Raw genomic sequence first — 27,985 nt, 5'->3', positions numbered from 1 at the left:
TTTTTTATTTTGGATTTTCTTTTTATTTATTTTTTTTGGCCTTTGAGTTGGGAGAGCTCACTTTGAAATAGCATCCACCTCAATAGTCAGGTGACAAAGTTAATAGAATGAAACCATTTAAATTAATTGCAAACAGGTAAACATCCCTCAGGCACAGTCATCTTTGGATTCAAAAGGAAGTATACAGAAGATGAGAGAAGGAGCTGGTGCGCTGTTATTATGAATTTTTGACATGCTCCCCTTTCTTGTTTGTTCATTATCTACAATTGTTTGGGAGACATCCAGTGCTGTAAATCTCATATCTGCAGGAAAGAAACAAGGGTACAAAGAAGGAGAGTTTTGTCTGAGGCACCATTCCAAATGATATGGGATGGCAGAAAATGAGTCTTTAGGTCTATCCTAATTACATGAATATGTGTCTGGTTTTCAGACCAAAGGAGTATAGGCAGACATAAACACAGAAACAGCTTCCATGCAGTTCCCTGATGCTTTCCCCCCTCCCCCCTTCTGAGCTCCCAAATTACACGTGAGTTTAGCTAGGAGAAGCATTTGCTGAAAGAAAAGGTTGGAAGGTACCAGCAGGTGAGTCTATTCCTTAGCCCAATTCAGCCTCTTCTGTTCAAATTCTTTTGGGCAACTCTGGGTAAAAATAAATGGGTCTCATGCCAGTGCTGTGTATAGCAGAATTAAAGCATATGTATCCATACCCAGCCTAACCAGTAGTGTAAGATGATGGGAGATGAAATCCAGCAGCAGCTGAAAAGTCACATTTTGTCCACCCCCGGTGTATACTGCATTTTGTTTGTAATTGTGCCTTTAGAACTTGCTTTTTTTGAAACTCCCACATTCCTGGACTCCTTGTCTTGTTAGAACCTCCTGTTGTGGGACCATACTTCTCATTATTATTATTATTATTATTATTATTATTATTATTATTTATTTAATTTATATGCCGCCCACTCTACCCAAAGGTCTCTGGGCGGCTTACAACAATTAAAATTCAATGCAATAAAATAAAATGATTAAAATACAATTAAAATACAATTAAAATACAATTAAAATTGCCATCATTAAGACCCACAGTTAATGTTATTTCAATTAAAAGCCTTCTGGAACAGGAAGGTTTTGACCTGGCGCCGAAATATCATCAGTGTCGGCGCCAGGCGAATTTCAGTTGGGAGGGCGTTCCATAGTCTGGGGGCAGCTGCCGAGAAGGCCCTTTGTCTACAAGCCATCCCTCTTACCTCCTTGAGGGATGGCTCTTTCAAAAGGGCCCCCTGGCTAGATCTTAACAGCCGGGTAGGCTCATATGGAAGGAGGCGGTCCTTCAAGTATCCAGGGCCCAAGCCGTTTAGGGCTTTATATGTCAAAACAAGCACTTTGAATTGGGCCCGGACAGCAACTGGTAACCAGTGTAAATTATACAGAATCGGCTTGATGTGCTCTCTGGCGGCCCCACCACTCACCAGCCGCGCAGCTCGATTCTGAACCAGTTGCAGTCGCCGGACCGTCTTCAAAGGCAGCCCCACGTAGAGCGCATTGCAATAATCAATACGAGATGTTACCAGTGCATGTGTAACTGTCATGAGACTCCACTCGTCCAGGTAGGGCCGTAGCTGGTATAATTTCCGCAGCTGAAGGAAGGCACCCCTGGCCACCCAGTCCACCTGAGCTTCCAAAGTTAGACTGGGGTCCAGGAGCACCCCCAGGCTGCGGACCCTGTCCCTTAGGGGAAGTGTAACCCCATTCAGGACAGGGAAGTGGCCCTCCAACCTGTCCGGCGAAGCACCCACTAACAGCACTTCCGTCTTGTCTGGATTGAGTTTCAATTTATTAACCCTCATCCAGTCCATTATCAGGTCCAGACACGAGTTCAGCACAGAAACCGCCTCACCTGGATTGGTGGAAAACGAGAGGTAGAGCTGAGTGTTGTCAGCATATTGCTGACTCCTCAGCTCAAACCTCCTGATGACCTCTCCCAGCGGTTTCATGTAGATGTTAAACAGCATGGGGGACAGTATCGAGCCCTGAGGAACCCCATGACATAAATGCCATGGGGCAGAGCAACTGTCCCCCAGCACCACCCTCTGGATACGGTCAGCTAGGAAGGAGCGGAACCACCGTAAAACAGTGCCCCCAACTCCTAACCCAGCCAGCCTATCCAGAAGGACACCATGGTCGATGGTGTCGAAAGCCGCTGAGAGGTCCAGGAGTATCAACAGGGTCACACTCCCCCTGTCTCTCTCCCAGCAAAGGTCATCGTACAGGGCGACCAAGGCTGTCTCTGTACCAAAACCCGGCCTGAAACCCGATTGACATGGATCCAGAAAATCCGTTTCATCCAGCAGCGCCTGGAGTTGTCCGGCCACAACCCGCTCCAACACCTTGCCCAAATAAGGGAGGTTCGCCACTGGTCGGTAGTTGACCACCAGCCTTGGGTCTAGGTTAGGCTTTTTAAGGAGTGGTTGAATTACCGCCTCTTTCAAGGCGGTAGGGACCACTCCCTCTCTCAGAGAGGTGTTCACGGCCTCCTGGACCCAAGTGCGAACCCCCCTGGCAGATCTTCCAATTAGCCAAGATGGGCAAGGGTCGAGCGGCGTGGTGGTAGAACGGACAGATCCAAGCACCCTGTCCACATCCTCGGGTCTCAACAATTGAAACTCATCCATTAAAGTTTGACCTAAGCACGGCACACTGGACACATCTTCCGATTTTGCAGTAACAGTGGAGTCCAGCCCACTGCGAATCTGAGCGATTTTTTCCTCAAAATGAATAGCAAACTCATCACAGCGAGCTGATGAGCAGTCCGGGACCTCCACCGAGTTTCCCGGTTGAAGAAGATCCCGGACCACCCGAAACAGCTCTGCTGGACGACATTCTGAGGAAGCAATGCGGCTGGAGAAATATTGCCGTTTCGCCAGCCGTATTGCCACGAAATAGGCCCGATAATGGGCTCTAAGTCATGTTCGATCGGATTCCCAGCGGGACTTCCTCCACCTGCGCTCTAGCCGTCTCCCCTCTCGCTTCATCGCCCGCAGTTCAGAAGTATACCAGGGAGCTGTCTGGGCTCGGCGAGCAGGGAGAGGGCGCTTAGGCGCAATCGTGTCAACCGCCCGGGTCATCTCCCTATTCCATAGGGTGACCTGAGCTTCGACAGGAGCGCCAACCATATCAGATGGATACTCCCCCAGAGCATTCAGGAAACCATCCGGATCCATTAGTCTCCGAGGGCGGGTCATCTTAATCGATCCCCCACCCTTGCAGAGGGAAGAAGAAGCTAATAGACTGAACTTGACCAGGAAGTGGTCTGACCATGACAATGGGGTCACGACCAGCCCCTCCACATCCAAACCACCACCTTCCAGTCCCGTTGTGAAAACCAGGTCCAAGGTGTGGCCCTTCTCATGTGTCGGGCCGATGACACATTGAGACAGCCCCATGGTTGTCATGGCGGCCATGAAGTCCTGAGCCGCCCCAGTCAAGGCAGCCTCAGCATGGATGTTGAGGTCCCCCAGCACCAGCAGCCTGGGAGTCCTCAACACCAGGTCCGAGACTGCCTCCGTCAGCTCAGGTAGGGAGACTGTTGGTACGCAGCAGGGTGGGCGGTACACCAACAGAATCCCTAATCTGTCTCGTGAGCCCAACACACAATACAGGCCCTCAAGACCTCCTCTCAAAGGGATAGGAAGCCTGGTCAAGGAGATAGAACTCCTATAGACTATAGCAACTCCCCCTCCCCAACCCTCCGAGCGACACTGGTGCTGGACTGAGTACCCAGAAGGACACAGCTGGGAGAGGGGGACACCACCTTCCTCTCCCACCCAGGTCTCAGTAATGCACGCCAGGTCAGCACCCTCATCCAGAATTACATCATGGATGAGGGCAGTTTTATTTTGTACTGACCTGGCGTTCATCAACAGCACCGTGTGGCTCGAGGGTTTGCTGATATGGTCACCTGATACCATTTGGTTGGAGGTAGGACTAGAAGAGGGGATAGATGTAAGATATCTAACCTCTCTTCTCCTACGCGGGCATGTTCTACCCCCACCACCATTCCTTCCCCTACCCAGCACCACCTCAATGGCTGCCCCCTCCAACGCCCTCCCCCCTTCCTGTTCCATCAGGTCCACTGTGGGTCTCTATGCAACCTGATGGCAATTAGTAATACTAACAGTTAAAACAAACAAACAAGAACAAACCCACACACCCTTCTAATGCCCCTTCTCCCCTCCCAGCCAGGTGGCTGGTGTTGAGGAAGGGGTGGGGTTGCCCAAAGCAGCAGCAGCAGCAGCAGCAGCAGCAGCAGCAGGGTCCCAGTCCTGAAGGGCAGGGGAGTGCAGGCCAGAAATACTCCCAGGCACTGTCTCTCACCCAGTGCCTGGGGATGGCAGATGTTACCAGCGACTCCCCCGACGACAGGAACGTTGCTCTCGCAGGGCCCTGGCACCGGCTTCTTGCTTTTACAGCTTCCCTCCCCTCCCAGCCAGGTGGCTGGTGTTGAGGAAGGGGTGGGGTGGCCCAAAGAGCAGCAGCAGCAGCAGCAGGGTCCCAGTCCTGAAGGGCAGGGGAGTGCAGGCCAGAAATACTCCCAGGCACTGTCTCTCACCCAGTGCCTGGGGACGGCAGATGTTACCAGCGACTCCCCCGATGACAGGAACGTTGCTCATTGTCCTGAGTTTATTAAAACTGACGTTTTAAAAATCCAGCATACAGTGGTGCCTCACTTGACGATGTTAATTTGTTCCAGCAAAATTGCTGTAGAGCAAAAACGTCCTAAAACGAAATTTTAAAAAACCATTGAAACACATTGAAAACTGTTCAATGCATTCCACTGGGCTGAATACCTGCTCGTCCAGCGAAGATCCTCCATACGGCGGCCATTTTCGGAGCCTGTAAAGTGAGGAATCCGTCCTAGAAAACAGCGGAGGGCCATTTTCTTCAGCCGGTGGCCATTTTGAAACCCAATGATCAGCTGTTTGCTGATTGTCGTAAAGCAAAAATCGGTTCCCGAAGCAGAGAACCGATCATTGCATAGAAAAAAAAAAACCATTTAAAACATCGTTTTGCAATCGTAAAAGCGATCGCAAAAATGTCAACATAAAGTGGATTCATTGTAGAGTGGGGCAATCATCCAGCGGGGCACGACTGTATATGTGTGGCTACACTCTGCTTTGAAATAAAGAATGCTAGTAGAACATGGTCACTCTTGCTCAGAGGTCCCTTTACTGCCACTTCCTCCACCAAGTCATCTACCAAATTATCCCTATACTTGATCCCTGAATGTACATCTTGCTCTTTATTATCCACTACCCTTTTTACCTTGTTGCATGTTTGAAGGTCATTTACTCCACAACTTGCATTGGATTTGGCATGGACAAAATCAAATTAAGAACTTGCCACTACACAATACAAAGTGATATGTGGGGAATCCCGGGGGGGGGGGATCATCTCTTTTTAGTGGGGAGCCTTTTTTTTTTTAAGTTCAGCTATCAGGGTGATATAATTTGGCTTTGCTCAGGCATCACATTTCTCCACTTTCTGCTCTGAGTGATTACCAGATCTGATACAAATGGGTGCTCACAGGGGTGTCAGTTCCCCTCAACCAAAATGGAAATGTACGGCAGTTGATATATTTTCATCATATGCATAATGGTGACAGTGTATGCATGTTCTTCTTTAACCTTGGATCACCTGCGACCTTGGAAATTATGTGTAATATGGAGAGAAATAAATGACAACTTCCTAAGCATTTTAGGAGGGGAAGTGGTGATGGGAATATGGTTTGTTTGTTTCTGCAAGAATGCTGTACACCATATAAAAAGTTGAACTCCCAGTTACTTTGCTTATTTGGGATTTAGGGTTCTTTAATTTTTATTTTTGGTGCAAATTATTCAAAACATTTCAGCTTCAAGGAAACTGTTCCCATCATCTTTCTTTCCACATGGAGCTATGAGATAGTCATGAAAGATTCACCAGTGCCAATTTTCTAGACGTATAAGCAAAAGCAACATCAATATTTCAATGTCTCAGAAAAAAAAATGTGACTATTCTCTGGTCTTGAGTAAGTGGTTAGGAATCATTGCATTTTAATGGACTGAACATTTCTTCAGAGATTCCTTATGAAAATTTAGAGGGAGCAAACAGCTCTGCAGCCCCCCCACAGCTTTTGTAACTAATATTTTTGAGAACAATGCCATCTTACAATATGTGAGGAAGCAACAGTGTCAGAAAAGATGCAACGACTGGTGATCTTTTCATCCTGGTCCTTGTAGACTGCTGGTTTCCTAGGCAGTTTCAGCTGTCACACTTGCTTAGAGTTCACTGAGCTGTTTTTAGTTACTCATTCAAATATTCATAAGAACCGAGGGCTGCAGTTTGCTGTCTGGTAACAACTTCATTTTCTGCTCACACAGAGCTTGCCCTTGTGGGAGGCTGTTTGCTGCCCTGATTGGCTCTTTCAGCGTCATGTGGCCTTTCAAGGATAATGGAGTTTCCTTGGGAGTAGGTAAAAGAAGCATGTTCTACCTTTTATCTTTGCTTGGCTGAACGATGAAAATGATTGCAGGCGACAGTTATGGATTATCAAAGAGATGTGAAGTGATCAAACCTATATCAAGCACTGGTTTGTGCTACCAGAGAAAGCGCATCCTTTAATTATTTACTTGGTGGGATATCTCACACCTCAGGAAACCTTAAAACGGTCACAGTTTTGGGCAAATATTTACTTAACAATATTGTAGTTGAAACACAGTAATGAAAATAGGTGTAATTTTGTGTAATGCTCTTAGGAAAGACCAATGGACTGTGACATTTCCCTGCATGGGGGCTGAACCACAGGAGCACTGGCTTTTTATTTCATTACAGCTTGAGTTAAATTAACCCTTTGAACAGCCCAGTTGTGCAATTGCTAAGGAAATTAGCAGAAGCAGAAAAATGAACCACAAACTTTCTCTGGTGTTAGTATTAGCTATATTCGGGGATTCCAATTCACCCAACAAATGAGAGAAACCAGCATCAGCATGCTAGCTTTGTCCCTACACCCTTAACCCATCACTATCCTTGTTGCTCTTGCATGAGTTGAAAGCAAATGTCAGCAGTGGGAAACATCTATTTGTGAAACCTGTGTCATCTAGAATCCTCTCAAAACAGGATTCTGAATTTTGTAAGGGATCTACAGAAGAAGAAGCATGCCCTTTGCCCCTATGCCATTCAATGGAACACTCATCTCACTCTTCATAATACCCAAGCAAGCAGTATTTTTAGTGAGATCAATCACAATCTCACAATCGACTAGTGGGACTCAGACAACATAAATCTGTCATTCATTAGTCCAGGAATGAGTTTTCAGTAGGCAACTGTGAAGGATAAAAGAGACCAATCATCAGTCTAAATGTAGATGCAGATAAGATAGGAGAGACACTTTGGTTGTCTGTTTGTCTATGGCTTTCTTCCACAGCTTAAATCGCCTTTTACATGTACTAAAATAGGAAATCCACAAGTGGGACATGAGCACAATAGTGCCATCGTGTTCATATTTCCCAGAAAGAGGCATACAATATCTGAGAGTGGTAGCAATACACGGCATCATAAATAGTAAAATGGATAGCCAGGAATTTATATTCAGAAGCACAGTCTGTGTGCTGGACACAACATTTCACCACCATCACCAAAAGTTAAAACATATGCATTAACCATTGATTCATTGCTCCCTACATTGTTCAATGGGATTTCCAGTATGGTGAAGTGGATTGAGTGGTGGACTAGGACTCTGGAAAACAGGGTGTGAATCCTGACTTAGCCATGGAAACTGACTGGGGAAGTGGAACTGGTAAATCCACTCCTTAAAATATAACATTTACCATACCTTGAAAGCTCTATTAGGGTCACTACAAGTCAGTTCTGACTTGACATAACAGAACACACACTTTGTTCAATAGCAATATTCATATTTATTGTATTACTGTAATTGTGAAATGCCCATGATGATGTTCTTGAGGAACAATTAATATCTCTTATTACTTCAGTGTTTTACTGGCCATTTTTAAATCACCTAAGTTCCTCATTTGAAATGTGATATTGGAGGAGAGCTTTATGGATCTTGTGGACTGCCAGAAAGCTAAATAAGGGCTCATTCAAATGGGCATTTGTACTGTTGTTTGGTGGACTGTAGGAGCAGATTGGTTTGCTCTTTATTCAAGCAACCACACGAGTGGATTAATTTGCTGCAATTTCCCCCCATGGCATCCATACCTGCAACTTTCTGAGCTCCTGTGAAGGGCTTCTATGGGGGGTGGGGAGTTGGTGTGCTTTATTTTAGTCCAGTCCCAGCACATGTGATCACTGTAAATAGACTAAAAATTGAGCCGTATCCTAAGACTGCTAAATTAACCTCAGGTGCCACACAGTTCACACACATGTAGGACCAAGACCAAAGAAATGAGTGAGACTTCTGAGTAAACACTGGTCAGATCAGGCTGTCTCCTGGCACTAACCGCAGCCCAGCCCTCCACCTCTTCAGTTTCAAAAGAAATTCACTCCTAAATGCTCGGCAACCTAGGTGTTCTTGGACTGCAGCTCCCAGAAGCCTTTACCACTAGTTATGCTAGCCAGGGTTTCTGGGGGTTGCAGTCCAAGGACTAAATCCACAAGTTAATGTCATTTTTATCCTATTGTTTTGATTATTCTGCAACAGGCTGCACATGTCTGCTGAAAAAACGACAATGGAAAAAAGCTAGAAAGTTACTATTTGAATCCTATTCTTTCGTTGTTGTTGTTACAGCCTAAGTGGCTGAAATGGTTTATTTTTTCCTCTTCAATAGTGTCACTTCTAAACCATGTGTCACTATGCTCACGGAACCTATCAAGGTTAGTACAGAGGTTGCTAAGCCAGATGACAAAGTTGCTCCCAAGCCAGAGGCTTTGGGGGCGTGAGTGAGCTTTGTGCCCCCCCCCAGATGGCACGAGACTTACCGGGCGAACGTGATTGTTTGAAGAGCGGGAAAGCCCCTGGGTATATAAGGGGAGTTCTTCTCCTTATCCATCCTCTTCTTTCAAAGGCATTTTTCACCCCCTAGACAAAGGTGAAAATTGAGGAACACATTTCTGCACACATCTCAAGTTCTGCATATTAAACCAGAAAAGACTTGGCTAAACCTAAGGGTAACAAAAACAACACACCTTGACAAATGTCTCTCACAGGACAAGATTCTGGCTGGATCATTTGGAAGTCATTTAACAGACTTTGAAGTGAAGTAGGAAGATCAAAGTATAATCAAGTAAAATGGGGCTAATTAAATACAGGACAAATTTTCTGTGACTGTGGAGAGATTCAATCAATGCAGCACTTATATACAAGCAATTTATGCCCCAACACATGTACAGTGGAAAATTTAGCATATGGCTGAGATAACACCATAGAAGTAGCCGACTTCTGGTAAAAAATTGTCTAATTAACTTAGCATTTTAGTTGTTTTATATTTCATATGCACCCATAATTTTAAATCATGCAACAGTTTGATACAAATAGAGAATTTTTCAAAACTGGGAGTGGTCTTCTAACCATTTCCAGTTTCATAGTGACACATTGTTGGAAGACTTTGTGGTCTCATGAGGAAGCCAAGAACAGATTTAGAGTTTGAAACCAGCAGGAGGGAAAAGGATGAAGCTCTACTGCTCTAAATTCCTACTTCTAAATGCCATTTTTCACTTGTAAAAAGTGTTGGCAACAGTGGCCTTCCAGATGTTTCTGGATTGCAGTTCCCATTATCCATTACCCTCAGCTAGCTGAGTTGGCTAGAGAGGATGGACCTACAGGTTCACAGCATCTGGATGACCAAATTTGCTCATCTCTGTACTTGAAAAATATTGGAGTTCAGTAATACAGCTTTGCAAGGAGACATAAAGCAGTTCGTCCTGCAGATAACCATTTCCCCACAGTAGGAACCACGGCTTGGGGACTGCCTTAGGGAATAATTTGATCAGTGTTCAATGAAAGCTGTACTGAAGATAAAGGAACAGTATTGTCCATAAGTTTTTAAAAAATCAAAATTAGAATTTGGCAATACATTTATTAAATCTGCTAGACTATTTCAAAAGTGAGGTATATGTGGTGCAAGCTTTGGAGCTCTTCAGGAAGCTGCCTCAGGCAACATAATATTTTTTTTAAATGGAGATAAAAGAAGAAACAGGAAGTCTAAAAATTACTTACAAGCCACTTTTGTGGCATTTAATGGCAGTAATGAAGGTATTACCCAGCTCTGATTTTTGTTTCAAATAAAACTACGGCTCATAAGGATCAAACAAAGCAAGCAGAATCAACATGGTGAAGAAAGAGGAGCCACAGAGCAGTCATATCTAACAGCACGATAGCCCAAAAAGGGAGCCAGGAGAAAATAGCAAAAGGGGGCTTGATAGCATTGGGCACAGCTGAAAGAATTTATTACACAGTTGCTGGCTAAAGTACAAAACTGAATAGACAGCAGAGAAGCCTTCTGTCCAAAGTGAACAAAGGCAGGGACAGATGCAATAAGCACTTCATTTTGTCTTATTCTCCTTCGGATCTGCTGAAACGAAGTCTTGGAAAAGGTAAGCCCACCATCACCCCACAAAAGGATTGCAGTTTTCATTGTAAATATAAGATAAGACCATCCCTGGAAGAGGAGCTAAAAAACAAACTAATAATGCCATTTTCTCATAACACCCACTATCACCGTTTCAGTGAGGAGGCTGTCAGCATTTCTATTACAGTGCCATATTTCAGGGGCTTATAACCAGGCCATGAAAAGATGCTCTGAAAATTGAATCCAGAACACAGTCTGTCTTTAGCTGCAACTTGTATATTACTCTCAGACCTGCAAGACTGGATACCGTGAAGATGAAATAGGGATCATAAACAAGGCAGAGCTAAATCGTAACAGGTGCGCTGATGTGGTATTAAGTTAAGGCTGTCACAAGGCCGGGTGGCTGATCTTTCATTCATGGTCTGTTTTTCTCCAATTTTAATATCAGGGCTGGTGGTATGGATGGAGGGTTGAGTGGGCGAGGGAGTGGAGAAATAAACAATGTAAAACTATTTCAAATATTGTATCATATTGGTTTACACAACCTGACTTAGATGCTCCTGTTTATTATTTTTGCTGTGTGCTTCCCCTTCTCTTGGTATCATTCTGACCTTGTGGTTTATTGATTGACTGATTGAAAATATTTTCACCTCACCTTTCTCTTTAAAAAAGACCCAAAGTGGCTTGCATCATTAAAAGATAGTATGTAAAGCTAACAGCAGTAAGTATCCAAATGCTAAAAAGGACCATTCTAAAAACAGTAAACAAAAGCAACACCTAAGCACCTTCAGAGCAGTGAGGTACAACAATCCATTTAAAACCCCGGTCAGGCAGCGAGACATTAAGGTAAAACTTGCCTTTAGAGAAAGTTCCTTGCCTGCTTGCATAAGGACAGCAAAGCTGGGGCCAGATTGGTCTCCTCTGGGATGAAGTTACAAAGTCTGGGAGCAGCAATAGAGAAGGCCCTCTCCTGTGTACCCACCAAATAGTGTGAGTCCCACCACCTGTGGAGGTGGCAGGATGAGAGAAAGGGCTCTTCTGATGATCTTACCACTCTAGCAGACTCATAAAGGAAGATGCAATCCTTGAGATAGTTTAGGCTCAAATCATTTTGGACTTTATAGGGTTAAAGCCAGCAGTATTTCATTCTGGGCTGTAGAACTATTTGCTCTGCACTTACTTGCTGTCAGTACTTGAATTTTTTTAAATTTGCTATATCTTTGACTGTGTCGTTTGGATTTCCCTCTTCTGGACTGGGGACTGAGTTGTTTCATTTACCCTTTTAAACCTTGGACTGGACAGGCCATGCCATTGGATTTGATCTGACTCTAACAAAATTAGGGAAGCAAAGGAGAAATGGTGATCTGAACAAGATAGGGCAAGAGAAAACCTAGAGAAGATCCATGATTCCTTTAATGCGCATACAAAGATCAAGGAGTAGCAGTTATATTCAAAAACTGAAATGCCCACTACTGATGGATAGTAATAATTCTTGAATATTTCATGTCAAGGGTAGAATTATAGCATGGAATTAGTACATGAAAGAGCTGTTTGAAGATAACAGACCAACATAATTTATTGTACCAGATGTCGAAACTGGACAGGCAATACAGAAGTGCAAAGTCTGAAATGCAATATACCTGGGGGTGAGGGAAACACCAATGCAACCTGGACTTAATAATGTTTTTGCAGATGTATTAAAGCCAAGATGATGGCTTAGATGTTTTAGTGAATCCCCTCATTCGAATATACAGGCCTGAAATTTGCTCCAGAAATTAGACTGAGACTGACTTTTATTCCACTTCTCACAAAGGAAAAAAGTCAAATATTGTAGTGAATGTAGAATAATAAGCTTAATGTGCCACTTGCTTAAGGTTGTCTTTAAAATGACAGAATTTAGAAGAAGAGGGAAGGCAGGCAGCAGACAAGCAATTCAGATTCAGAGGAGGACTTGGAACTGATGAGCACTATCCTGCAACAAACACTCAGTGGCTTTGAGAATGCATATTGTATAGTACTATGTATTTTTGGTTCTGCAGTATAGCATTGGATTGTGGCTATTACGACCCTACAACTGAATTTCCATTCCAAGAACAAGCTAAAACACTTAAATGTGGTGCATGAAACTGAACAGCCCATAGGCAAAGCTCTATCTATGTAAAAGGATCCCTGGAAATGAAATCCTAGCAAATCAAAATCCAATGGATGAACCGGCAAAATCCGGAAGGCCAATTTCACATCACACTTTGCCAGCTCGGCCCCCACATCACACTTCCTTACCATGTGAACTGCCTCATGAAAGGAGGTGTAATGCACAGTACAAAGTTCCTGAGGAATGGCATCGTTAACCGAATTCCCCTCAGGATAGGACAAATGATGAATTCATCTAAATTTGCCTGGGGACTTTTTTGGAACAATTACCAAGGGTGACACCCACAAGGTCCCTATAGGGGGCATCACAAAGGTTCCTAGCACTCTTCCTTCCCTTACTTCCTTAGCAATCTTCTCCTGAACAATATTCTCCATGCCTAAAACAGATTTCAGGTTTTGTGCAAAGAATGCTTTATGCTCACCGGCCACCAGTATCCTAAGACTGAACCTGAAGCCGTCCAATAAGTAACTAACATCCTCTTTAACGGAATAATCACGCAGCCACCCTTCCAAAACTGAAACTTTAATTGGGCTGGGGCCCTTTTCTAGGGCTACCCCCTCCACTATTTGGTTTTTTACCTCCTCTTGGACCTTTGCCTTGGCGCTGGGCCCCAGCCTTAAAACATGAGATGCTGTCCACCGGACACTGAGCACTCATTCCAGGACTGGCATGGCTTCCTAGTGCAGACCCCCTTGTAATTGTAATCCCAGCAGAGCCAGTGGGGTTGAACCACCTGCCCCGCTCCAAGATGGGGATTTTGATTCAAGGCAGTCTTTCTAATAAGATGTCAACTATCACATCTGTCTCCAAAATTGGGCCTGGCTGGCAGGTGCTCATTCCAGTGCAGATTATGTTGAATCACACTGCACATATGGAATGATTCATCATAACTAAGCCATGCTTGGCCCACGAAGTCAACATAAGGCCTATAGATCATATCCAAATATTTAAAAAGAGATTGGGCCCACCAAGGTTGAGCCTTTACAACCACCCAGCATATATTATAAAGCCAGGTAACTAGTTCACCCATGTCCTGTCAGGCTTCTTCCTCCTGTGCCTCTCTTTATCTTTCTCATCTTCCTTGTCCAAGTCCTTCTTTACTACCTTTCTGTTTAGCAAGTCAAAGAAATCTACATATATTCTCTCATATTTTTTCCTCAGTTGCCAGGGTGAGGTGGTCACCTAAAGGCGTTGAGTAATCCCCCACTGGCAAGGCTTGTAGAGACATAGTATTAAGCCCGGTGTCTGGAACCGATGGGTATGACCAAATCCTGATCCTCCCCCAGCTGATGTATTGGGGATGGGAATGTGACTTGTGAGTAGACTGCCGCCCATGCGCCTAATAGTGCACTTGAGCAAGGCCAAGGGGAATTATAAGCCCTAAAACTCTGCATATCATAAAGAGTGTAGTAAGGAGAACCAAGCTGTCCAACATCTGGCCAAGGCCATACAGATGTCAGCAACAGTTGACTCACCAGTTGTCAGAAGTATTACCGGTGGTTCTTCCCCGCTGTACTGGCTTTCTGGGCTAGACATGTCCCACGCTTCTGACCCTCCTTGGGGTCAGCAGCTGAACCTGCTGCTGCCATAATCGGTGTCATATCGCCAGCCTCACCTTGTTGGCACATCAGTGTAACCACTGACCTTTCTAAGTCTTGCCCAGATGTCCCTGCCAACCACTGCTCAGCTTCTAAGGCGACAAACCTAGACATTAGATTGTCAGCCATGGCTTTAAGCTTAGCCTAGTGATGGCTCTTAACCTCCCTAGCAGAGCAACAAGGTTGCACCTGGCCAGACTGTCTTTCCAATTTTTCGGCTTCCAAGGCAGCAATTTTTTCTTGTAATTTTTGCCAAACTGGCCAGCATTCTTCATCTGATGAAGACTGGGGTGGCAATACCTGGGAGACTGGCCTTTTCTTGGCTGGCTGCTTCCCCTTCCTGTTACCCTGACCTTTTCTCGAAGCCATTGTAACACAAGGCCCTGTTCCAATTGAAACATCTTACCTAGCTGCAAATGTTTATGTTGCTAGTGTAATCAAAGTACCTAATTAGTTATATGAAATCAACCACAATTGTCAAGGACCAACAGTATTTATTATATGCGTATGTGCAAGGTAATCAAAATGCCAATGTGGCTGTTTTTCCCCAATGCTTATGTATTAATTCAGTGTAGCTAGTTATAGCCAATGCCTGTTCCTTAAATCCTTAAATTATTTGTTATATGCAAATATACTAGTAAGATATAGATATTCAATATACCAATAGATTAATCAGGAGCAAGTATTTAAGAAGTCCAAACACTAACCAAATTTATGTTGATGATCAAAATCTAATGAACTGAATCCAGCCAATATGATTTAATTACTATTACACACACACACACACACACACACACAAACTAGGTTATTAGCTGGAATTAAGGGATAGGACCGTAGATTATTAATACAATTTAGATTAGACAGATATAGCTATATATTTACTCAAGCCCCAATAAATGAATTAGCCTATGACACCTAAGTAAAAGAAGATGGACGCCTAGGTATTCCTATGATACTTAGGTAAAAGAAAATGGCTGACCACCAAAAATGTGTGTGGCTCAGCTGACAAGCATGTAGCCTGTTTCAAATTTAGGTGCCACCCACATCCTTCCACCCCCTTATAACTAAGGCAAAGCAGGGGGGGTTAAGGATGGTGCAGTACCAGGCCCTAAGAGCTGAACGATCTAGTCCACCACAGCTGCTTCTAGAAGTCAAACCTTGGCAGTAGGGCACCAGCAGCAAACTCTTACTTCTTTTGCCTTTTTTTTTTTTTTTTTTTTTTTGAAAGGCCTAGGCTCACCGTTGCTGATTCAAAAGGCAAACCTCTACGAACAGGCACCCTTCAGCAAACTCCTCTTTTCTTTTCTTTTCTTTTCTTTTCAATAAACAAATAAAAGCAACACCAAATTACAACAGATTGCGGCTCTGCGCCGCTGGCATGAGCTTCACTAACTCATGCCCCCCTTTATTATCTGTTAAACAAAACTAAAGACCAAATTTTAAATAATCAGAAAATGGTAGGAAACAACCCAAAAGTAAACAAGTAACCTGGAGCTCTGAGCAACATCGGCCTCGCAGCCAGCCAGCACTCCAAGGTTAATGATCAACCGAATGCCATTCGAGAAGACCATCAACCACATTCACTTTCCCACTGATGCCAGCGATGAAAGAGGAAGAGTAGAGGTGGAAATGGCTCTTTAAATAACCTTCTTCCATGAAATACTCTCATGAGACTCTGGAGGCCTCACTATTTCCAGGGAGGTAGGCAAATACAAGCTGCGCTGCCGAAGCAGCTCAGCAGTGGTGCCAACATTCTTGGCTGTCACCATCCAGCCACCCACTGGACAAGCTCTCTCACCTGGCTTGCTGCTAGACAGCAGTGGCAGCTAAATGGCAATGACCTGGAGTTCATCGGTAGCAGCACCAGCACCAGGGGTCTCCCCAGTCATTGAAGACACTGCTGACACCACTGCTGCTGGACTATCTGAAATCTGCCTCCATGTGTCAAGATGTCAGGGTAGTACCACCAAATGATCCTTTATTCTATTGGGAATTGCCAAGTCAACAATGGGCATTGCTTCACATGGCTTTACATTTAGGTGTACTCTGTAGCTCGATTCATGGGAGCCTTACTTTTAATGCTGATGAATATACATGACAACTAACTGGAGGCATCCCCAAACTATTCCATCCCCTGCCACACAGGATTTTTCATACTATTGTGATAGAGTGTGCTTTTGTAGGACCTGCCAAAATTACAAACTAGAAATTGAAGGGTTGTAATTTGAACATGTTTGCTCAAGCCCACCATTGGAGCAAAATACATAAAACTGTTTCATCCTGTGTGACAGCTCTTCAAATATTTTTAACATGGCTCTCTCATTTCCTTGTGGGTCCTTCCCTTATCTAGCCTCAGCAAACTTAACTCCTTTAATTTCTCTGTATAGGACTCAGCCCCTAACCACCTTTGCTGCTCTCCTCTGGACACACTTGTTGCAATACTGCTTCTGACATGTTTAGCTGATATCCTTATTGTTTTTAATTCAGAAAACCATAATGTTCAGGTTATCTCAATTAGCTGATTGAATATACCAAATAATGCTCAACTAGGATTAAATGGCATCAAATCACTTAACCTTCCACTTGCAGCACCACACAATGTCTCACTTACATTAATATAGTATTACATTATTAAGTGCTCCCCACTGCACTTCATCAAGAAATACTAAGTTTGAGCAGCAGCAATATAGAAGTTAGGCTGCAGTTGCAAACAGTCCTATTAGGAATATTTTGCAGAGTTTACTTTAGAATGAATATGCATAAGATATTAATTAGTTTTCTGTGGATGAAAGAACACTGCTGATTTAACACTGCTGAAAGAACACTGGTGTCTTCGCATTAGTTACTTTGTTTGCCCTTATACATAAGGACAACACAGATGAAGCAAGTAAATGCTTTAAGCAGACAACACACTTGATACCCCTGCAACAGGTCCTCCAAAAGAAGAACTGCACACTAATAAGACCATCTACGAAAATGTATCCAGGGGAGGGGATAGAAGCCACATAATGGTATATTACCCTAATTCACGTACACAGTATGCAGCCTTACAGTACAGCATGTCTGTCAGTGTACACTGAAATAAAAAATTAATTTAGGACTCTAGGACCAGCTCTACCTTTCCCCTGCATCCATGTCTGCCAAGCTGTTTTAGCTTCAACCTACTCCCAGTTCCTCTAACCATACCCTTCCAAACACAGATTGTGGTGTTTGGGGATGGGGAGAACCTGTCCAATACAGTAAGACACCTGTATCTGCAGGATCCTTATCCACTAATTAATTTATCCATTGTCTGAAAATATAAAAATATTAAAATTTCTAGAAATATATATTTTGAAAGTTGAAGTTACCATGGAGCCAGAAACCATGTTATGTTTACTACAGAATTATTTTCTATGATGTATTTACTAGAACTGGCCAATAAAGGGAGCCAGAGACTATATATATAGTGTTCATTGCTAAATTATTAAAAGAGAGTTCACTATAATTTAATTACAGTATTTGTAGGGGGTGGGATTTGGAACTGATCCCCCCAAAATATGGGGATCCTACTGTGCTATTTTTCAACCATATTCCATTAGTTCTGAAATATATCAGCTCTATACATTCTATTGGATATGTACTGTCTTTACCACTAAGCACACTGAAGCTGTCACATCAAGCAGCTGATTCTGCGCCTGATGAAAAGGCAGCTCATCATAAGTTATTTCACATTGTTAATTTTTATCACTTATGATGAGGACATGCAATTCTGAAATTATTATTATTTTGCCTTGTGTTCCTATATAACATTATAGGTTTTAGATCAGCGGTTCCAAACCTTGGGTCTCCAGATGTTCTTGGACTACAATGTCCAGAAATCCTGGCCAACACAGCCAGTGGTGAAGGCTTTTGTATAGAGATATGCACGAATAAAAAAAAATCAAAATTCATTTTGATTCATGATTTGTCATGGTCAATGAATCATAAATTATGAATTTACACAAAAAATTGACAAATCAATGAATTGATTCATTGATTCAATGAATGAATGAACCATCAAATAGAATCCCAGACTCCTCAGCACCTAACGACACCAAATTCACATAGAAGATTTCCCTGGCTCTCCTATACAATCCCTCTAAGTTTAGTAAAGATTGGGTTTCAGAAATCCAAGTTATAAACCCACAAAATGAGTTCCCCAGGAAAGTGCAGCTGGCTTGGGGAAAACAAATCTTCAGATCTTCAAATTCAAGCTTCATGGGAAGCACCTCTGTGATTTTGGTGCCTCTAGGTGCCTGATGGTAACTTTCATGGGGGGCACTCTTTGTGGGTGTATACCTTGGATATCCAAAACCCAACCTTCACCGCATTTGGAGGGATTGTAGAGAAGAGTCAGAGGAAACCTCTCTGCAATGTTGGTGTCTCTGGATGCCTGGGGGACCATTTTATAGCCCAACAAATTGACAAATCAAAAAGCATTCTGCCACACCAATCATTGATCGGTGTGGAGGAATGCCCAAGTCATGCCTGTCCATCATGTGGAGCTCTAGAGCTGGAGCCCATGACAGGACAGGAGGGGCGGAATCAAGGAGGACATTTGGAGACTAAGGGGAGTGAGAGAAGAGTTTGGAAGGGTTAAGACAGAGATTGGAAAGTTGGTGTGTGTTAGAGAATAGATAAGAGATAAAAGTAATAGAAATAAATAGTCATCAGTGGTTAATGTGAATGAATACAAACAAGCAAATGTGTACAGTAATCCTATCCAAGTTTAATGATTGAACAATAAAAGAACATCTATGACTTTTCTTCTGTGATTCACCAATCAAACAAAAAAATAAACCTGTTATATTTGGCAGCCTGTGTCTAAGAAACATATTTGGTACAGTGTGGATAAAGATCCACTGGGGGCAGTGTGTAAAGGGAGAAAATAGCACATCATGTCCAAAAGTTTGAGGAAAAACAAACAGGGGACACTGGGGGAACACGACAATTGGTATTTGTCAGGGGCATTCATATGAAGGTGAATTGATGAATTAGCAATTTTTGAATGACTTTGATGGTTCATTTTTTAATTCATGCCCATCTCTACTTATGTTTTAGTCCAAGAACATCTGGAGACCCAAAGCTGGGAACCACTGTTTTAAACTCTATTTACTTACTTTTAAATAGGTGTCAGCAGCTGCTTTTGCTTCAGGAAGCATATGTCCTGGTTTGGCCCTGTGGACATGATTTCCCAGAAGATCCTGTCCATCAGGATCTATTCTGTACTGATGTAAAACATTCAGTGATCATCTTGGTTGCCCCACAAACATTACACCATCATTTTGGCCTGCTATTTGTAATATATCAGATGGTAAGAAAGTTCAGTGCTTATACATATATAAGATGTTTTATAGGTGGCATATGACTCCGAAAATAATGTCAAAGATTTATACAGAGGTGTCAAATGTTTGTTGGAAGTGTGAAGCACAAGAGGGAAGCTTTTACCATCATAGGCATCCTTCAGTCTCAAGAGACTATGGTAACATGCTCTGAATCGAGGAGTGTCCTCTCCAGAGCATGAAGCCTGGGTAAAGGAATATGGAAGATAGGCTGTTACCCAAGCAGCAGTTCCCCCCTCTCCATGTTGCTGAAATGGTCCAATGGAAAGGCAAGAGCAAGTACAACTGGTTCCAGCAATGTCACAGAAGTTGGCAGAATGACATGAACTGCCTTCGGGACTCCAGCTCCGGATTTTGTCTCTAGGTTAACTTCTGAAGCCTTTTCCATGAGCGGATATAGCCGCAAGGCAGTGGAGGTATGAAATCAGAATTTTCCTTCTCCTAGATGGGCTGCCTTCCATGGCTGATGAGCCCCACCTACCGGTCTGCTCTTTAATAGTGCGGAACTATGATCCAACCCTTAGAACTTTCCTGCCTCCCAGGTGTATGCAAATCTAATTGGCTTTTCTATTTACCATATTAGGGCCAGAGACAGAATCAGAGAATTTAAGAATTTGAGAATTTCAAAAAGAAAAGAACAAAAAGAAAACCCAGGGGAAAAAAACTCAGCAAAATGTCCATACAAACATACCTGGCCTTCAGCCTCGGCCCAGCTTCCTAGGGAAAAAGGCCCAGGGTCCTGGGACATGCTCATTTAAAGCAGAAAGCCCCACCCCCTAGTCCTCACCTCCAGGCCATGTGGTGGGGGAGACAAAAAGAAAACCCAGGGGGGAAAAACTCAGCAAAATGTCCATGCAAACATACCTGGCCTTCAGCCTCAGCCCAGCTTCCTAGGGAAAAAGGCCCAGGGTCCTGGGACACACTCATTTGAAGCTGAAAGCCCCATCCCCTAGGCCTTTTACCATATATCGTGGACTTGTAGCGAAACAGTATTGGATAGCAGTACATATTCTGTTACAAAAAATACTGCTTTGTAATGTTCCACTAACCCCAGAATTGTTTTTACTGAGAATTATACCAGATAATACAGACAAGACAAAAAACTACCTAGTCACTGCAGCCAGAATTCTTTATGCTAAGAACTGGAAGAAACTGGAGATACCAAAACAAGAGGAACTCATTGAGAAGATATGGGAAGCGGCAGAAATGGATATTCTATCAGAGGTGTTGAAAGACTGTCCAATACAAAAGGCAACTGAATGATGGGATTTATTATATAAATGGCTTGAGTCACCAGATAGTGCTTGAATAACATAGAATTAAACTAAGATGTAACTGTAAGTTGAAACCTGGAGGGCAATCAAATTGTAGAAAGGCGAAAAGTCGACTTGATATCGCAACATGAAGAAACATATATTGGATTACAGTACATTTTGTGTTCTCCTCCCCCCTCTTTCCCCCCCCCCCCATATTCCCCCTCTATCTTTTGTACTCCTTACCTTATTCCTAGTTTCTAAAAATAAAAAATAAATTTAAAAAGACACTTGGGATAAAGATTATTGTCCCCTGATGTTTGATCTATTCATCAAACATCTATAAATCAGAAGTATAGTGACTTTAACTATTAGCTTTCCTTCATTAGTTAATACTTGTCATCTTTTTTGTACCTAATAATTTTTAAAGCATCTAATATTATCTGTACAGCTGGCAATCAAACCTATACATTTATTCATTATTATTATATTAATTTAAAAATTATATGTGCACAAATATAATTTTCTCTTGTCTTTCCAGTGAGTGAATAAAATGGTTATCACTGTGATTTTTTGTTGTTGTTCATTTGTCTGACTTGCATGTATTTTAACCTTGCAACTATTTGTGTTAACCGATCTGAACTGGTATTCAAGGTCTTCTATTTTTAAGTCTGTTAAGATTTTATTGTTGCAACCTAGCAGTTTGAAAGCAGTTTGAAAGCAAATGCAAGTAGATAAATAGGGACCACTTCGGTGGGAAGGTAACAGCGTTCCGTGTCTAAGTCACACTGGCCATGTGACCACGGAAGATTGTCTTCAGACAAATGCTGGCTCTATGGCTTGGAAACGGGGATGAGCACCGCCCCCTAGAGTCGAACATGACTGGACAAAAATTGTCAAGGGGAACCTTTACCTTTACCTAACTCTCTTGCAGGCCCCAAAACATTTTTAAATAATAAAATCTTTCCATTCGTTTGAAAAGTTCTGCCAAATAGATATGTAAGAACACAGAACTGCCCCTCAAGATGTTAAAATGTTAAGATGTTAACAAGTCCGTCGCCCCAAGTACTACAATTGTTTCCTCTGTTTCTGACATATAAGGTATTGAATGCTGTCATTAATATGGCCAGAACATCATCATCACACACACATGCAGGAGTTATAAGGAGGTTTGGAATCTCACTCTGCCTCAGATAATAAACACATGCAAGTGCACAACATACATTTAATGCAATATAGAGTTTAGTGCAGCAGAATGTCTAAACATACTGAACATATCTCTTCAGAAGAAGCATGACAAAACTGATCCAAAAGAGGTATGACAGGATTTAGCCCACCATCTTGACTGGGAAACCAGTGTTCTAAAATGCATGAAGGTTGTTTTCTGCCTAGTGTTCAAGGAAACATATTTTTCACATCTTTGGTAAGATATTTCTAGACTAGAGCTAAATCCTGGCATTAAATCAGGATTGAATTCTGACCAGGGCCACAACAGGGCCTACAAAGACTTCCTGTGACAATATGCCATCAACTGCTCTCCTCCAGTCTTTGGGGGAAAAATGAGCTTAGTTCACCTGACTTTTACTCCTTAATTGGTTTCTTCTTTTGGAACTCTATTTCTTTTTCCTACTTACGATTGCCATGAAAAAACTTAGACCAATGATCCACCCCAGCTCATGATTACATATCTGTAAGGACTTTAGCTAGATTCTTGAACAGAAAGTGTAATAACCTCCTAAATAATACTCTACTTTATTCCAACCCACAATCCCTGAAGTCATATTCACATTAGCATATATTACAATAAAAATCTTACAGATCTTTAGATTCTAGTTCAATATTGAGTTAATGATTAAGACCAACAGAGTAAAATTGCATGGAAGGATTTTTTTACTTACATAATGGAGATGGATAATTTTTTACATTACATGAACTACTGAGGGAATTCTGCATCTTGCATAATTCAGAAGACCACATCTGAAGACTATGATGGCCTATCTCATAAAAATGTATAACTAATTCCAGAGCTGCATTTATTTTTACACAGACAAATCCTATGATATTTAAAAAATATATGAAATCTAAGTCTTTGCATTAATTCTTGAAATTATAGGCCAAGTTGTATTTACAGGCAACAAGTAATTCATGAATCCAATCCAACTGTGATTGTTAGCACAAGAAAAAGACTCTGGATATAATATTATGCTTGGAATATAGGTGAAACGTCTGTTTCTGACTGGCTGAGGTGATTTATAAACATTCCAACTACTCTGGGAACAGCTGTCAGAATGCTTGAAGTCCAGATGTTCTCAAGGAAGGAAACATTGTCAGTTCTGCTGGGATTAACCCTTTTCATATGCTTAGAGACAAAAGCAGCTTTGTGAGGGCAGGGGGATAACTGGGTGGCAGCCTCTGGCATCTAAAGAATTGAAATTATAGGGACAAAATAGCAAGGTTGCTCAAGAAAGGACGGGGCCTTGGCAATTAGCTGATTAAGTAGGGACCTGCAGGAAAGGTTGATGATGAAGGAGAAATTACAAATCAAAAAAGATGGTGAAGTGAGGAAAGGGGGTTTAAGGAAGAAGAGGACTATGCATGGGAAAGGCAGTTAAGGAAGACTCACGGCACGTAAGGCACAATTAGGATGTATAGACTAGGGTGTGCTGTTTAGTTAGCCCAACTGAGAGGTCAGAGGACATATTAAGGAATATATGTATTTTCTGCCATGCATGCCAAACTTTCAAAGGTAACTGCCTGAAAAATCAGACAAGCAAAGGAAACCTATATTAGCAAGTTAGTTTACAAAATGAAGACTGAAAGAAGTTTCTATTAGAACAGGCACTGTTTTACTTAAGGAAGCTGTTTTTCAAATGATGCACTAACTGTATTTCCTACTTCACCCGAAGACCAAAAAGAAGCAGATGATGAGTTGACAAATATAGACCAGAGGAAATGAAAAGTGAAGATATGGAGTTATGGGTTTCTATCTGTCAAGATATTTGTAGATTAGAGTCTTGAACATATAAACTGTACTCATGTAAGTAAAGTATGTAAGAAAGACTGTATGTAAAGTTCAAGCAAATACCTATTAACAGGGAGAGTTTGAGGCATAGGTTGCCTTGGGTAGGTGTTACGGAGGTTTTTTCTATGTATAAAGAAAGTTCTGGGAGAGAATTATTCTGCTGCTCTGGTTTAGGAGCAGTCATGTTGTTATGTTGTACTGGGTTGTGAATGGGCAATATGCTGCTATGCTGAAGTTAAGCTGTTTAAATTACATGTGTAACTACAAAATATTTTCCTAAACTAAGTTTGGCCTGTCATAGGTTTTGCATCCAGAGTTAAGGAAATAGCACAGAATTCTGTTAAGTCTCCTTCAGTTCTCTCCAGAGAGCAACATTATCTCCTGAGATGACTTAAAATGTTTCTGCTAGTACCTATTTATGTACACATGTTCAGAGTCTAGCAATTTACTCATGACACTATCATCACAGCATTATGAGCAGACAGTTATAATGCATTATGTTAGTTATTGTTCTACATTGTTTTAATGTGTTTTAATTTTTGTAAGCCGCCCCGAGTAGACGTTGTCTAGGGGGGTGGGGTAAAAATTGAATAAATAAATAAATAAATAAATAAATAAATAAATAATAAATAAATAAATAAATAAATAAATAAATAAATAAATAAATAAATAAATAAATAAATAAATAAATAAATAAATAAATGGGACAAGGGTAAAACATTTGTGAAAGAGATATATTTCTCACAGTGGAGCAAACAAACTGGTCAATTATTTACTTGTAAGATTCTAGTATATAGATTCACCCTGTATACTAGAATTCTTTATCACAAAACAAGGGCATTGGATGGACAACAGAATTGAATCCCCAGTCCCTCAAAAACTGGTGTGATTTAAAATTTTAGCCTTTCCTCAGCCATAAGCATCTATAGATTTATTATAGACACAAGAACATATCTTCCTGGCTTCTTTCAAAGTAGGTTGGAGTTTAGTTTATTTCACCATGTTCCTCCATATATAAGAAGCACCCGTTATGTATCATGGTCTGAGGTAGGGTATCCTGTAGCTGTTATAACAATAATGCTTTCCTCTGTTATTTCCCATTTGTTCTTTCTCCCATGGATTTTGGTTATCTAACCACATAGCATTTGCAGCTCTTTGCATCAAAGAGCAACTAGAAGATAAGTTTCGTGATAAACCACAGGTACTTGTCTCAGTTTAGAATGGTTGTGTTCTTTCATGGCAGCCAGCATCTTAAGCAAAGGCTTTTCACATCCCAATCTTTTTAAACAGATGTGCTAGGCAATGAACATGGAGCCTTCTGGATCAAAAAGAGCCAGAAACATTGAGGCCTTAAGCAGTATCAAGTTTAATAGGCTGTATAGCATCATATAAAAATCTATATTTTTCTAACAGTGATACACATTTTAATGGAGGGCACAGTATGCATTTAGATCCATCCTTAATTTGAGGCTCTAAATTGTACTTTATTTTAGCATGTATTATGGACAGCATTTTGAAGGAAATCAACCCTGAGTGCTCACTGGAAGAACAGATCCTGAAGCTGAGGCTCCAATATTTTGGCCATCTCGTGAGAAGAGATGACTCCCTGGAAAAGACCCTGATGTTTGGAAAGTGTGAAGGCAAGAGGAGAGGGGGACGACAAAGGACAAGATGGTTGGATAGTGTCATCGAAGTGACCAAGATGAATTTGACCCAAGTCCAGGAGGCAATGGAAGACAGGAAGGCCTGGTGTGCTCTGGTCCATGGGGTCACGAAGAGTTGGACATGACTGAACGACTAAACAAGAACATGGGCAGCATAGGTCCTAATGTACAGCTACATGTCTACCTCACTGGACCTAACTTGGTACTGCCTTAATTTTCTTCCATAAATTACAATGGAAACAAACTGCATGTACATTTACTCAGACTTTTTTTTATTAAACTATTATGTGAATAGAAATATATTTCACAAATTCTAGGTTCTATACATAAACCATCAAATAAGAAATGCAAAATCATGGATGTGATAGATGCCATACAATGCAACATTTCTATGCTAATGGTACAAAGCAAAAAATGATGATTGCCTTATGAAAATGTTTACAGTGTTACAAAGAAAGCAATAACTGCTTAGCATTAACATTTAGAGAGAAATTCACTGTACTCTAGTGGATTGCTATTCCAGTCCCTTATCATTTTTTAAAAATGGATATTTCCTTTTAATCTGCAGCACAAGCTAATCTTTCTGAAAGATTAAATGACACAAATGCTGCCACTTTATACTATATTCAAAGTGCGCGGGAACACAAGGCAACTAAATATTGTTAAATATATTGAAATTATAGAGACTTTGGATGAACAAAATTATATTACTTACGGGCAGAGAAACTGGGAGAGTAAGTACACTGAATTTCTTCACGGAAAAGAGAAATACTCTATCAATTCCTCAACCTATTAGCACAGGTTGTAGTAGAGTTTCTTTGCTTCATTGTCAGGATTACTGGGTTTTGTACTGTCATTTCAAGTGGAAATGGCACCAAATGGGGATGGACACTGGCTACCCTTTTTTGCATCCAGAAATGCCCAGTGAGAGGTGGGGATCCCAAAGAAAGAAAAGAGAATAAAAGAAAGCAAAAGAGGAAAAGGGACTGGTGAATACAGTTTGGATAAGATCTTACAAATCCAGAATCCTATTATAGTTGCAGCTAGAGGAGATCCATTGAATAAACAGGATTTACATAATTTGACAATTGATTCAGTGGCACCAGTTGGGATTAGCAATGGAATTCTGCCTTCTCTTCCTAAAATATTGGGGGGGTGGGGTGGTTGTTGTTAAGAACCATGTCCAATGATTTTTTTCCTTCTTCTTTCATTTCTTGACAATTACTTAATTTTGTTTGGTGCTCCTGCTTTATTGTGCAAAAAATCAATATTTTGTGCTAGGCACTAATTCGCTATTTGTTCATCAAACCAAACATTACATGACTTCCATTCACCAATATCCACGAACTTTTGTCAGATCCATAAACTGACATATACCGGCTTCTGATCCAGAACATCTACTGACTTGAGGACACAAATTCACTTCCCACTCAGTAAGTCTGACTACCTAGTGAAGTAGTGCACTTGACACCTTCTGCAATGGTTTACTTTACTGGATCATCTCCTTCTATCCACTTCCTTCCTTCCCTTCCCTATCATCTCTTTTAGTCTGTGTTCTTGAGTACATCCATCTGAGAGATGAAAGTAGTACTCGAAATCTCTTTCAGAGATTGTACACACTCTTCTGTAGAACTTTATACCAAGATATTTTTGTTACCATCTGGGCTTGGTATCTCTAGGACAGTTCCAGAAACTGCACAGCTTCCTCCCTTGCTTTTTGATCTGTATGGGAAAAAATAGGTGATTCCCTCAGTTTTCCATTTATTTTTCTTTTCCACAGGTCAGTGTAGAATCACAAGGATCACTTGCCTCTGGTTGTGGCTACCAGCCGATCACACAAGCTCACAGTTACTTAAGTGAGCATCTTATTGTCTGAAATCTATTTACGACACTACAAAGAACCAGCTGCCTGCAGCATGTAGATATGAGTCTCAGGATGAGCTGACCTTTAGTAGTATCGATAACCACTCAAAATCAGAGACTTTTTGGCTCAGTTTACCCTTAGGACATTGTTGTGGATTTACCACAAAATTACAGCATACATAAATTAGGAAGAGTACATATGCATAATGTTTTCTTGTGACTTAGAGAAAGCATTTTCAATTACCTGTTTAAGATGCCAACCCTAGCAGGAATGGTTGCCCTTGCTTGGGGGGCCAAAAATGGTTTGTGGGGGTGGGTTTTTTTCCTGGCTCTGGGTTGCTGTATTACATGGTTAGATCCTAGGTCCATTTATCCAGATTCCCTTCCACCATCTAGTTTCTCACCTGCCTCTCAACCTTTGGCAGTCCCACCCCACCACATCACAGTGATGTGAACAAGCCCCCAAGTCTCAGGTATCACCTCTGAAATGTCAACACACACACACACACAC

The 27,985-nt window shown here is 41.8% G+C and overlaps 1 long non-coding RNA gene across 1 annotated transcript; it reads right to left on the bottom strand.

The window, feature by feature from the left end:
- LOC144587825 (uncharacterized) lies at nt 1-27,985 on the bottom strand. The gene is made up of 2 exons (XR_013542993.1): nt 26,327-27,985; nt 1-302 (listed from the first exon to the last, which is right to left on the bottom strand). It is a non-coding gene; the product is annotated as an uncharacterized LOC144587825 (long non-coding RNA).

Source organism: Pogona vitticeps, chromosome 3 (genome assembly GCF_051106095.1).
Source record: "Pogona vitticeps strain Pit_001003342236 chromosome 3, PviZW2.1, whole genome shotgun sequence".
Lineage (NCBI taxonomy): Eukaryota > Metazoa > Chordata > Lepidosauria > Squamata > Agamidae > Pogona > Pogona vitticeps.
The sequence above is the reverse complement of the archived record's forward strand: the minus strand, read 5'-3'. Positions and strand labels throughout refer to the sequence as shown.